At 47.1% G+C, this 12081-nt stretch overlaps 1 pseudogene; it reads left to right on the top strand.

Moving 5' to 3' along the window:
* Window positions 1-1105: 1105 nt before the first annotated feature.
* Window positions 1106-11831, top strand: Gzmc-ps2 (granzyme C, pseudogene 2; annotated as a pseudogene).
* The last annotated feature ends 250 nt before the right edge of the window (window positions 11832-12081 follow it).

Below are 12081 nucleotides of genomic sequence, written 5' to 3'. Positions count from 1 at the left end.
CAAATGGACTCTCATATAATTAAGATTATTTTATTCTGTAGGCTTTTGTTGCTTATCTGTGTGTGCACATATTGTATCAGTTATACACAGTCCCTTTCAGGGTAAACAATGAACATTCATTAGAGCTTGTGTAAGCAGTGTGCATCCCCAAACAATAGCCATTCAATGTGGAGCAGAGAAGCCGAAATGTTGCATATCCATTGACCAGATGACTAATTTTTAGGCAATTAATACTTTTAATTGCATAAAGACTTTAATCCGTAACTGAGGAAAAACAGCCTTTCTTGGTCCCAAAATATGAGAGGAGAAAGTTCAAAGTATCTGAAATCCATGAAGCAGTGATAAGAAAGCAGGATCTGGTAGCTCTGTGGTTTTCTGGATGTACACACACACACACACACACACACACACACACACACACAGACACACACACACACACACACACAAAATTAACTATGTATGACAGTAACACATGATCATGGTATATGAGACAAACACTTGCCTTTAAAATTTTCTCTTGTGACTTCCTAGCAGTTGTCCAGTTGTAACTCTTTCTAGGAGAGTCAGAGTTAAGATTAATTCATGAGAATGTTCAAAGAGATTGTTCTACAGTATGATCAATAGTCCCAAATATTAATAAGATGATGTTCTGCATTGCAGCATGAACTCTCATTAAGTGCTGTGTTACTGTGTGTTTAACAGTGAGTAAGAGCAGTATTATAACTGCTGTTAGGATAAATTTTGTGTCAGTATTGTTTTAAGAAAGAAAGAAAGACAGAAAGACAGAAAGACAGAAAGAAAAAAGGAAAAAGAAAAAAAAAGAGAACAAGCAAAATCGTACCGGAATGTAAAAGGGTGTAAGAGTTAGAAAAGGACACACTTGTGTCTCCATCCAGTCACGATGGACATCCTGAGGTCTCAGGCCTACCTAACCCCACCCTACAACCTTGTACATTTTTGGTCTTTATCCCAGTTTAGCACATAGGAGGTCAATGTGGTGACAGCATCATTTTTAACCAAACCAGAAAACTTCCTTAAGTAATATGATGCTGATCAGAAGTGGAGGTGCATAGGTTTAAAATGCCTGTGAGATCCCTGAGCCCACACATCGTTCATCTCCATCCAAGGGCTGTGTCTGCTCTGCCCTCCTCCAATCTGAACAGCCTTGCTGGGAAGATGCCACCAGTCCTGATACTCCTGACCCTATTTCTGTCTCATGGAGCCAGAGCAGGTGAGTGAACACCCCTGTCCCTGACGTGCCACTCCACGTCAACTTCTGCTGCCTTTCTGCCCTGCAGTGGTCAGGGATTGTCCTGACACTGAACCCAAGAGATTTCTGAACATCAGGTTCCATACCAAACCAGACGTGGAAATCTGACACTGGACTGATTTCCAACAAGGTCTGAAGAAGGGAGATGCTTTCAGAAAACTTAGTAGGCACTAGTTCTCCTGCTTTTTCCCATCTCCTGGAGACTGGATCATCCTTAGAAAGAGATGTGGCAGAGAATGCAAAGATACAAAAATGTACATCATTAACTTGACTTCAGACTAGGGAAAGGGGAGCTTTAATGAGATTTAATATTCAGCCATGATTATTTGATGTGCAATGAATCCAGTCTTCAAAAGCCTTGGGGAACTGCAGGCTCCATTTTCAATCACCCACCCTCCACCCCCCAGATCTACCCTCCTGACCTCAAATATTACTCCAAGACACTAAATATTCTAGCCTTTTCTTTCAGAGGAGATCATCAGAGGCAATGAGGTCAGTCCGCATTCCGACCCCTACATGGCATATTTTGAGTTTCTCAATGATAATGAGAAGAAGACATTCTGCGGAGGCTTCCTGGTGAGAGACAACTTTGTGCTGATGGCTGCTCACTGCAGAGGAAGGAGAGGAGTAGCAGCCAGCCCACATTTTCTCAGACACACACAGGAGCTTCTGTGCTCCCTGTCCCCTTCCGGGCCACCACTAGTCGTCTCTATCTCCGTCCTGCAGAAAGGAGAGACACCACGACATTCTTCTCAAAGCAGTTTATTCAGGAACCTTTCTTTCTTCATGCAAGCAGCTCCCTGTGAGTTCTCACTAGAAGGCAGGATTGTGAAAATTGATGTCTGACAAGAGGCACATTTGAGGTAGAAGAGTGAGAGGTTACAGCAAGCAGTAAGCTTTGTGGGGAGTGGGTGTGGTAGCAATCCCTAGATGGCACCCGGGACAGTTGCCAAGTCTTATGACTATCACCTGACTTCCTCATACATCCAAAAGTAAGCCACGCCCATTGTGAGAGCTGCACAGGCACACCATGACACAAGATCAGGCCATTTGGCATGGACCTATGAACTGAGACTATGTAGACTGGACTGATGGGGCGTGTTTATGGGTTATTTATTAGGGAGTGTGCTTGGGCATAAGAGATTGCTGCTTGCATGCAGAAAGAAAGTTCCTGAATAAACTGCTTTGAGAAGAACGTCGTGGTGTCGCTCCTTTCTGCGGGACGGAGACAGAGACGACTAGTGGTGGCCCGTAAGGGGACATACGTTCAGAACTCATCGCAGTCAGGGTGGCAGTAAGTTCCCAGGTAAGTGGGATGAGCTACGCTCTCGGGTTGAGACTATAAGGTTCCCAGTTTTGGGACAAGTTGCACCAAGCGCAATGGGGAACTCGACCTCTGCTCAGACAGTTCGCCAGGCCCTCAAGGATTTGTTGAAAGCGAAAGGAATCGGGCTAAAGAAAGACATAGTGGAGAATGTTTTAAAAGCAGTGGACCAAGTTGCTCCATGGTTTCGTATAACAGGACACCAGACAATGCCCAGTTAGGAAAAATTAGGGAAAGACTTGAGGTTTGCCGAGGAGCAGGTGGTTTTACTAAAAAGAGAAATGCCAATATAGAAATTAGTGAAAAATTGCATAGGAGACGAGGAAAGATGTGGTGCAGAGCTAAAAAAGGGCAATGAGGAGATAAGTCAGGTTAGAGAGGAACGCTCCCAAAAATCGGAGACCGAGGGAACTTCTAGCGAGGGAGATATGTCGAAAGACGATCTGGAGAGCATTGCAGACAGCTTAGAGAAAGTAAAACTGAAGGTAAAGCCATCAGCTCCGAGGCTGCCTCATCCACCACTGTACAATTATGGCGGGGTAGAAGGATGTAATCTACACCCAAACACCTGGAGGGAACTGTGATCCCAATGCTTCCCTGTGTTTCAGAATGCACAGGGCAATTGCACACATGAGCCCCTAGATTGGAAGATTGTCCAAAGACTGGCCGAAGGAGTTCGAGCATACGGTGTTACTGCTGCTTATGTAGTGGCGCAGTTAGAATCCTTACATCGCTTTTGTATGACTCCTAGCGATTGGCAGAATCTGGCTCGTGCCTGTCTGACATCAGGACAGTATTTGGACTGGAAGGCATACTTTATTGAGTTTGCCGCCAAGCAGGCTGTGGTCAACGCTCGTAACGGGCAGCAAGTTTGGGATCAGGACATATTGCTAGGACAAGGGAGATTTGCGGCAGCTCAGATCAATTATCCTCTTCAAGTATATGAACAAAACAACACCATAGGGACTAGGGCATGGAAATCCCTTCCTAATAGAGGAGAGGTGAGCGGAAAATTGACTAAGATCATCCAGGAACCCAACGAGCCCTTTACAGATTACGTGGCTTGTATGGTGGAGGCAGGAGGCCAGGTCTTTGGGAATCCTGATATTCCCATGCCACTGTTGAAACAGCTTATCTTTGAGCAGTGTACTAAAGAGTGCAGACAAGCTATTACTCCATATAAGGGTAAAGGCTTAGAGGTGTGGATGAACTCTGCAGGGACTTGGTGGGGGGGGCTTTGTCTAATTCAGGGTTGGCTGCTGCCATCATGCAGATGTCCCAAGGATGGAAAGGCCAAAAGAATAATAACTGCATAAATGTGGGCAGCCTGGCCATATGAGGCACCAATGCCCACAGCTAAAAGGAACAGGGGGTCAACGGCCTAAGATCCCTGGACTATGTCCCAAATGCAGAAAAGGTAATCACTGGGCCAATGAGTGCCGGTCGGTTAAGGACATTCACGGGCAGCCACTTAATAATGGTGCCCGGCCAAAAAACTTAAGGAGGGGCCCCCAACCCCAGGGCCCGCAAATATATGGGGCAGTATCAGAAGGATGGCCCAACCTGAATCCTCCGATGCAATGGGGCCACCCCGGAGAGCAACAAAAGGAAGTGCAGGACTTGACCTCAGTTCCACCACCAGACTCATATTAACGCCCCAAATGGGAACTCAAATAGTGGATACAGATTTTAAAGGCCCTTTACCTGCTGATACAGTGGGATTGATTTTAGGAAGAAGCTCTGTTACCATGCAAGGGTTAATGGTTCATCCCGGGGTGATTGATCTGGATTTTACCGGGCAGGTTAAAATAATGGTGTCTTCCCCTAGAGGCATTGTTGCTATATCTCCTGGTGATAAGATAGCTCAATTGCTCCTTTTACCTAGCTATCACTCTAAATTTCCTGCTAAAAATTTGAAATGAGGGCTTTGGCTAACCGGGGTCTCTAACATATTTTGTTCCTTGGACCTTGACACCCGGCCACTCTTAAAACTGTCTATTGAAGGGAAATCCATATCTGGCCTCCTAGATACTGGTGCTGATCGTAGTATCATCAGCATCAAGGATTGGCCCACTGGCTGGCCAAGACAACAGTCAGAGCAAACACTGAGAGGACTAAGATATACTCAAATGCCGGAAATGAGCTTTCGTATCCTACATTGGAAGGATGATGAGGGACATTCTGGTGAGTTTCAACCATATATATTGGCCATTCCAGTGTCTTTATTGGGTAGTAACCTGATGAAAGAAATGGGCTTTATTTTAACTAATGAAGGGTGCTAAAGCACGCAGGCCCAGGGTATGATGATGGGAATGGGCTATGTATCTGGAAATGGGCTAGGTTGCTCTTTACAGGGCAACGCCTCCCCTGTGACGGTCCGCAAAAAGACTGATCGTGGCGGCCTGGGTTTTTCATAGGGGCCACTGAGATTCCCTATCTTTCTCCCTACATTCCTGTTTCCCTCAGGTTCTACTGTGGCCAGTATTCGTGTTAAATTCTGGTCCTTACGTCTATCTCTCTCATCTTCTCTCTCTTCTCTTTCCTTTTTCTCCCTCTCTTTCTTCTCTTCTTCTGTCTCTCTCTTATGGTACACTTTCTCTGCTTCCTTAACTAAGTCCTTTACTGTAAGATCTTGTAGGCCTTCTAGTCTTTGTAACTTGCGCTTGATGTCTGGGTAGGACTGACCTATAAAGGACATGGCTACTGCTGCCTGCTGTCCCTCAGACAAAGGGTCAAAGGGAGTGTACCTTCGATACGCCTCCAGAAGCCTCTGTAAGAACACAGAGGGGCCCTCTGTGGGTCCCTGAAGTACCTCTCTTACCTTGGCCAAATTAGTGGGGCGACGAGCCGCCCCCTTGAGACCTGCCACGACTTACCTGGCGGTAAGTGGTCAACCTCTCCCTACCTTCAATTGTGTTATAGGCCCCGGGGGGGGGGCAATCAAGGGGGAAGGCAGCGTCAATGAGGTTGGGCATCTGGGTCGGAGTTCCGTCTGGTCCTGGGATGTGCTTCCAAGCTTCTAGGAGGATCTGCTCCTTCTCTTCAGTGGTAAAACTGTAAAAGCTGCTGACAATCATCCCAAGTGGGCTGATGGGAGAACATCAGGGACTCTATGAGATTAGTTAAACTGGAAGGATTTTCAGAGAAAGAATCATGGTTAATTTTCCAGTTATAAAGGTCAGCTGAGGGGAAAGGCCAATACTGTAAGGGTTGGAGTTCAGGAGGATCTACAGGGGGGCCATAGGCCCTGAGTGGGAAGGTGGGGGCTGAAGGAGGACCCTATGGACTGGTCCCGCGCCGGCTTCTGGTACCGGCTGCAGGACCCTCAGATTTGTCATGCTGATAAGGGGGTGGAGGAGGGTTGGGCGCCGACGGTGTGGGCTCATCTTCATCTGGAGGCCCCTCGATGTCAGGATAAATCTGGGGGGTCGTCTTCTTCTCTGTCTGTAGCTCCTGTGCTACCAATACGTGTGAAGACGGGGATGGGGATGGTCGGGACCAGGACTTCAGCCACGGGGGGGGGGGGTCAGAGGCGAGGTTTTCCCATACTACGATGTAAGGGACCTGATCTGGGTGAGATCCAGGCCCAGGCTGAAAGACAATCTTTTTGACTGATGAAATAACAGCTTGGTCTAGAGTGCCCTCTGGTGGCCAACCTACTCCAAATATTGGCCACTCAGAAGTGCAGTAAGTCTGCCAACGTCCCTTTCTTAACTTCCACGAGCAAATTTTGGGCTCTAGTTTTAACCTCTGACCAATGATTCAAAGTTTGACTCAACGGGGTGGACACAGACTGTCCCATGGTGAAGAAAAAAAGGACTAGACAAAAAAATGAAATCCCAAAAAGAAAAAGCAGTGCGTCTACACACGCTCGTCCGCGCCTGGACTGATATATCCAGCCGAACGCAACCTCGGACAGCGTTGGGTCTCGAATCCACCGCCCAGGTAGGAGAAGTTCTCCGTCTCCTTGGTTTCGAAAAGTCACAGTCTGATCTCTTTGACTGTCACCTGCCGGGTCCTCCCGACAAAAGTCGGCTCGTGGGACGTCTCCCAGAGCTAGGGCGTCCCCACTTCCGCTATCTAAAAAAAGAGAACAAAAAGAAAACAGCTATTGGAAGTGGGAACCCAGTACCTACTCACAGGCGTCTGTCCGGGGTGGGAAACGCTTCCACCCAAGCACACTTAAATACAGGGCAGGAAACCCATCTACCTAAGCGTACTTACAGGCGTCTGTCCGGGGAGGGAAACCCTTCCACCTGAGTGCACTCAAAAACGGGGTGCACTCAAATTTGGGGTGGGAAGCCCTTCCACCCGAGTGCACTCAAATTAAACCTAGACCATGGCACAATTTACAGTACATAATACAAAACATACAGACACACACACACATACACATACACAGCGGCCGCTTTCAACACTCACACCAATGTACCTCCAAGAGGCATTCGAGTCTCCGGGGGTCACGCTCCTATCCCGGACGAGCCCCCAATGAAAGACCCCCAAATTTGGGGAGACTTTCGCTCCAGTCATGGGTTGGGGTACCCCCAGGAAACACGAGAAGCCAGTCTTGATGTAATCAGCAAGAGGCAGTTTTATTTACGAGATCTCGGGCTGACACGTATCCCACACAGGAGATTGAGTCAAGCCCCGAGCCTCTCTAGGCAGGAGCTTATATAGGGAAAACCAGGGGTTTCGTGTGGATACACATAATTGGCTAGTACAAAGGGTGCACAGTTACTTTTTTTTTGCGCGGAATTGTATTAACAAAGCATTCTAGCATCTTAGCAATATGGGCAAGGTGGCTTATCTCGCTCAGCAAAGGGATGACTCATATTAGGGAGTGAAGGAAGGGAAAGGGAAGGGAAGGGAGGTAGCTCCAGGGGTAGCTCCAGATGGCCAGTGTCCTTGGAGCCCTATCTCAAATTCTTTCAGGCATAGCCAGACTTTGTTCATGACTAACTTTTAGAAATTTTAACCCTTCAGTGCCAAACATGTGCCCTAGTATTGCCTCAGACTGGAGTGGGGGTCAATCCACATGGGTTGTGCCCTCTACACCTATGGCAAATGGATGTTACCCATTTTCCTGAATTTGGAAAATTAAAATATCTTCATGTATCCTTGGTACAGCTTCAGGAATCATTTTTGCCTCTCTACATACAGGAGAGAAGGCACGTCATGTGATCGCACATTGCTTTGAAGCTTGGGGTGCCTGGGGCCAGCCTAAAGAATTAAAGACTGATAATGGACCGGCTTATACTTCTGCCTCGTTTGTGTCTTTTTGTAAAATGATGGGTGTTCGATTGACCCATGGATTACCCTATAACCCTCAGGGTCAAGGTATTATTGAACGAGCCCATCGCACCCTAAAAGAATGTTTAATTAAACAAAAGGGGGGAATTGCCTCTGCTGGATCCACCCCTAGGGAAAGATTAGCCATTGCTCTCTTTACCTTGAATTTTTTAAATGAAGATAAGCAGGGTCAGGTTGCAGCTGAGCGTCACGTCAACCCTGATGCTTCTTCAAAAGGCATGGTCATGTGGAAGGACGTCCCAACTGGTACTTGGCAGGGCCCTGATCCAGTGTTGATTTGGGTGCAAGTGTCTGTTTGTGTGTTTCCCCAGCAGCTGCTGTGGGTCCTGGAGAGGCTGACCAGAGTGGTCCAAGATGAACGGAAGGAGGATACTATGGATGTTCCTAGTGTTGCTGATGCTTCCTGCAGTGATGGATGAAGACCTATGCTGGGGACTTTTATCTGTATTTCCCAAACCCCTGCCATTGACGCATTCGGCACAATTGTTTCCCCGGTTTTTCTCTTCTAATGCTTTGTTGCAGTTACCCTTTTTGCCATGGGGTGGAGAAATAGCTCCTGTCAATGATTCATTGCAACTTCAGCTAAAGGGATTGCTATGCTTTCAGATGATTCAAAATATTTCTCAGAATAGTGATTGCATTCAAATGTATAATCAATCAGCTGCATGGTTTGACATGCCTATCAATAGTTCTACCAAAGCTAATGCCACATGGATTCGAGGGGTGTGGCCTGCCAGTATTTCCAAAGGCAATGATACCATATCTTCCCAACCTAGATGGGCTCCCTTTTGCAAGGGAACCCATGAGTCACCTATGCCATGGACTGGGTGTCAGGCTAGAAGGGCAGCATGGGCTGTAAAGAAGTATTTTACCTTTTCTCCGTATATTAGCACAGTCCATAATGGCTCATTTTCAGGATATAATTGAACCTATCAGAATCCTGCTCAGGCAGTAGCTAGTAATCCTCTCAATGTGTGGTTGTTGTGTAGAGTGAATGGTAGTTGCACAGATATCTCTCCTCTGAGCATGTTAGTGGGAGGGGGTTGGGGTAATGTAAGCTTTCATTGGAATGGATCTATGGGGTTTGAAACCTCTGTTTCTCAACTTGCTTATGGACTTAATGTTTCCTTTAAGGCTACGCCTGTCTGTATGTGGCCTCCTTTTGTGTTTATTGTCTATAATGGGAGTTATGATGATAATGTTGTTAATTGTAGTAGTGGTAGTTGTTTCTATAGTATGTGTTGGAATGCATCTGCATATTCTTTAGCTGTTGTGACTAGGATGCCTCGTTTTGTACCTTGGCCTGTTCATGCTCCTTCTGCTATGACTTTGTTTAGGCAAAAACGGGATTTTGGCATCACTGCAGCCATTGCTTCTGCTATAGCAATCCCTGCCGCTGCAGCCACAGCTATGGTCGTATCCCTTACCTCAGTAGTACAGACTGCTGCCGCTGTGAATAGTTTATCCACAGGTGTTGCAGAAGCTTTGGATTTGTCGCACAACTCATCTCAGTATATTACAGGAAATTGGTCTCAGTATTTTGATGGACTAGTTTGGGAGCTTAGATGATCAATCATCCATATCAACTCCACCCGTGTGGAAGTGTCTTTAGCTGGAGGACTGGCCAATTGGATCACCACATCTGCCTCTCGGCTATAAGAATGGCAAGGACTCACTGGACTTGCCCTGTGCCTGATTCTTATGAGCGTCCTGGACTTTTGGTGCATTTGCCGTATGCAGTTTCATCAACAGAGAACTCAAGCCTTAATGATTCAGGCTTCTGCAGCAGTGGAGATGGGACAGTCTCCTCAAGTGTGGCTTGGCATGCTAGAGAAGTAGTCAATGACGGGTAAGACTCCCTGGGCCTGTCACCAACCTAAGACAGGGATCAAACCTACGCTGTTTGTCTCCTGATGATGGCTAAGGGGCATTGCTGCAGGGGGCAACCTAAGACAGGCATTCTCTGTGCCAAAAACATAAAGAAGGGGGAGATGTGGGGAGTGGATGTGGCGGCAATCCCAAGATGGTGCCTGGGACTGCCGCCAAGTCTTATGACTATCACCTGACTTCCTCATACGCCCAAAAGTAAGACACACCAATCGTGAGAGCTGCGCAGGCACACCATGATACAAGATCAGGCCATTTGGCGTGGACCTATGAACTGAGACTACGTAGACTGGACTGATGGGGCGTGGTTACTGGTTATTTATTAGGGAGTGTGCTTGGGGGTAAGAAATTTCTGCTTGCATGCAGAAAGAAAGTTTCCTGAATAAACTGCTTTGAGAAGAACATCGTGGTGTCACTCTTTTCTGCAGGACGGAGACAGACAGGACAACGCTTGAGTTGATCAATTACACTGGCTAAAGGAAAGCACTGTTTGAATTTGAAAGTTCACATTAGAAATTGATTCAAATCTCAGAATATTAACTAGGTACAAGAGGGAGCCCCCAGGGATCTTTTGTTCTTGAGAATCAGAGAGCAGTAGGTCAAACCCTGAGGCCCTCCTGTGTCCTCAGGTCCCTGTAGCTGGAATCCCACCCTGCCTATCTTGCCTTTGCAGCTCCTGGACTGCATCGGCTCTGACTCTCCATCTCCCCTCCACATTCTGCTCTATTCACAGATCAATGACAGTCACACTGGGGGCCTACAACATCAAGGCTAAAGAGAAGACACAGCAGATTATCCCTGTGGCAAACACCACTCCCCACCCTGCCTATAATCCTGATAAACGTTCCAATGACATCATGCTATTAAAGGTGAGACCTGCCATTCTCCCACCCCATACCTCCCCACAGCCTTCAGCCATCACTCCTCATCCCAGCCCTAGTGACTCTGCTCTGCTTATCTCATCTTACTTCTTCCCTCCTTCCATCCTGAGTTTCAAAGTGACCCAGAGTGCCAGCGTCTTGGTTGAGCTGCTTTCTTCTGTCTCTTCTCTATCAGCTGGTGAGAAGTGCCAAGAGGACTAGCGCTGTGAGGCCTCTCAACCTGTCCAGGCTCAATGACCACATGAAGCCAGGGGATGTGTGCTACATGGCTGGTTGGGGAAAGATAACCCCACAGGGGGAATTCCCAAACACACTGCGGGAGGTTGAGCTGACAGTATAGAAGGATCAGGTCTCTGAGTCCCACTTCCAACATTCTTACATCAAAGTGAGTGAGATATGTGTGGGAGACTCAAAGATCAAGGGAGCTTCCTTTGAGGTAAGTTGGATTGCCTTCAACTCTGGGCTCAGTTGGAGGGGAAAGGAATCTGGGGACCTATAGAAACAAACCTAAAGAGACTCACTGGCTATTATCTTTCTGGTAATAGCAGGAACCAGTAATGAACTATGGTCCCAGAGCTGACTTGCAGGCTTTTTTGAAGGTAGATTGTATAAAAGGATGTGTTTATAAAACAACACTTGACTGAAGGTTCAGGCTTCAGAAAGCTGGACTCCTGAGTGTGTCATAACCATGGCCAGATGTCTCCTCTGAGCAGACACATACTTTGTCTATGGGCTTCCCCTATATGCTGTGAGTCTATGTCCTTAACAGCCTGGAGACAAGAGTCCCAAACACCTTCATAGAGAGTGGGATCACAGACCTGGGAAAAAGGCAGGGGCTGGCCTCAGGAGAGAATTGCAGCCCTAACCATATCCAGTCGCAGCTGAGAAGGCCAGGGGCCCCGGGCCTCCCCTTTGACCTCCCACAAGCAGAAATTAAAAGCTATGCTTCTCTTGGAGGAGTCATAACATGAGAGAGTGCGAAAAAGTGCTCACTGTGTGCCCCCTCAATTTACAGGAAGATTCTGGAGGGCCTCTTGTGTGTAAAAGAGCAGCTGCAGGCATTGTCTCCTATGGGAAAACTGATGGATCAGCTCCACAGGTCTTCACAAGAGTTTTAAGCTTTTTATCCTGGATAAAGAAAACTATGAAAAACAGCTAATTACAAGATGCAACATGGCTCATTTCCTGACTAACCATCTTCCCAATAGCGGAGTCCAGGATTGCTGCAGGACAGATTGCAGCAACTGAATAAAGCACTTTTTTTCTGAGTTGGAAGACTGGTTCCATGTCCATTCACATGCACCAACTCTGTTAGGGTGGCCAACAGCACATTTTTACGTTCTACTTGCCCTGTCTCCATACATACATCTATTCAAAGCTCAAGGAATTCCAATGCTAAGCTCATTTTT

The sequence above is a fragment of the Rattus norvegicus genome, chromosome 15 (assembly GCF_021556685.1).
Source record: "Rattus norvegicus strain SHRSP/BbbUtx chromosome 15, alternate assembly SHRSP_T2T, whole genome shotgun sequence".
Lineage (NCBI taxonomy): Eukaryota > Metazoa > Chordata > Mammalia > Rodentia > Muridae > Rattus > Rattus norvegicus.
This window is presented reverse-complemented; position numbering and strand designations above follow the sequence as displayed.